Raw genomic sequence first — 2139 nt, 5'->3', positions numbered from 1 at the left:
AAATGATAATTATTAACATTGTTGATGTAAGAAGTGTCTAAACCTGTTGAGAATTTTTATGATTTTATTTAAGCCAAACTAACTCAATTGCCAGAAAGCAAAATCTCAACAGATTGAGAAAATGCTCCAGAGAATGACAGTTTAGTAGTTAATTTTATACATTACAATCAAAAGAAGAGGCGTAAGAAGGGTACATGAAGTTCATTGGTGATAGATTAGAGGGGCAGGAGAAAACAAAGTGGGGAAATCTCTAAAATTGGGTGAAGAGCAAAATGGAGAGACAGCTCTAGCTCACGCTCTTTCTGCCGCCCTCTTGGTTCTGCATTCCCTGCACAAAATGCCTGGTGAAGCTGCAGAAACCATCCCTGCTACAAAGCAGGAGTTGCCACATCCCAGGCTGAGATGTGTCTAGAACAGAATCTGACAGTGATGAACCAGTACCAGAGTTCAAGGAACAAGATACCACACAGGCACCCACATGACCAGCCTGGCTGATGGCAGCAGCTGAAATCAATGAAGAACTAGTCAGTAAAGCAAAACAGGACTGGAGTGAAGACAAGGCATGGAAGGCTATGTCTGAACTGGCTCTTTGACAAGTTACAGGGGTTGCTAGGGTCCCTATCCAGAGATCTAAGAATATGTTCTTTGTCATCACAAAACCCAGATATCTGCAAGAGCCCAGCTTCAGATACCGACATAGTTTGGAGGGAAGCCAAGATCAAGGACATACCTCAGCAAGCACAGCAAGTAGCTGCTGAGAAATTCAAAGTTCTAGGTGATGCTATCTCAAACATTCAAGAAAATACACAGACCCCAACTGTATAAGAGTAAAGTGAAGAGGAAGAGGTTTATGAAACAGATATGGAAGTTAAGGACATAGAACAGGTCATGTCACAAGCAAATGTGTCAAGAGCAAAGGCAGTCTGAGCCCTGAAAAACAAAGGTAATGATATTATAAATGCTATTGTGGAATTAACAATATAAGCACCTATCCCTGACTGGTGTGGGTTGAGGGTTGTCCCACAAACCAAAAGGTCACTGGTTCAATTCCCATTGAGGGCACATACCTGGGTTGTGAGCCAGGTCCCTGATTGAGTGCATAAAAGAGAACCAATGTTTCTCTAGCACATAGATGTTTCTCTCCTTCTCTTTCTCCCTCCCTTCCCCTCTCTCTAAAAATAAATAAATATATATATTTTTTTTAAGATTTTATTTATTTATTTTTAATAAACAAATAAAATAAATATGTATATATTTTTAAGATTTTATTTATTTATTTTTAGAGAGTGAAGGGAGGGAGAAAGAGAGGGAGAGAGAAACATCAATGTGTAGTTGCTGGGGGCCATGGCCTGCAACCCAGGAATGTGCCCTGGCTGGGAATCGAACCTGCAATGCTTTGGTTCGCAGCCCGAGCTCAATCCATTGAGCTATGCCAGCCAGGGCAATAAATATATTTTTTTTAAAACAAACAAATCATGTAACCATCTAAAATGAGGATTTTGGGGGGGTGTTCAAAAGAGATACTGTAGCTTGGTTTGAAATTTGTACTGTTTCTACTATTATATAAAACTATGGTTTTTTGAGGGGGAAAAATGGAGAGAAAACACTTCTTTTACATTGGTGGGGACAGGACATTTACATCACATTAGAGATAGTATGTGGGGAACAAGGTGACAATGAGGGGTTCTGTGGTTTCACACTCTGGTGGGAGAGTGTGCCCTGAGAAGCCTGGAAAAGGGGGGATCACTCTAGCATTCCAAAGGTATATTATAGATGCATGAAGACAATAGACAGGCTCCGTTAAGGTAAACATTGACCTTTGTCTAGGAAGATACCAGCCTAGGACAAGACTCCCCACCGTGACTTACTTTTACTTCGGAAGTTTTAATTTCAGACGATCTTATGTGGTTACTTTAGCTTGTCAGGTTTAGCATGCAGCCCCTTTTTTGCCCACAAAGTATTCAAAACAGAAAGGAAAAAAAAGCCAGCAAAAATTTATGAAAAAGAAGAAAGAAACCTCATTGTGGTCACAGCAATGCATAGAACCAGGAAGTTCTAGGGGGTGAAGGGGTCACATAGACTGGAGCTCCAAGATACCAGGAAACACACAGCTTCAGTTTATACTGTCAGTGACATGCA

General features: G+C 40.7%; 1 pseudogene; it reads left to right on the top strand.

The window, feature by feature from the left end:
- The first annotated feature begins 337 nt into the window (after positions 1-337).
- Positions 338-1030, top strand: LOC114492976 (annotated as a pseudogene).
- The last annotated feature ends 1109 nt before the right edge of the window (positions 1031-2139 follow it).

This window comes from Phyllostomus discolor, chromosome 1 (genome assembly GCF_004126475.2).
Source record: "Phyllostomus discolor isolate MPI-MPIP mPhyDis1 chromosome 1, mPhyDis1.pri.v3, whole genome shotgun sequence".
Taxonomy (NCBI): Eukaryota; Metazoa; Chordata; class Mammalia; order Chiroptera; family Phyllostomidae; genus Phyllostomus; species Phyllostomus discolor.
The sequence above is the reverse complement of the archived record's forward strand: the minus strand, read 5'-3'. Positions and strand labels throughout refer to the sequence as shown.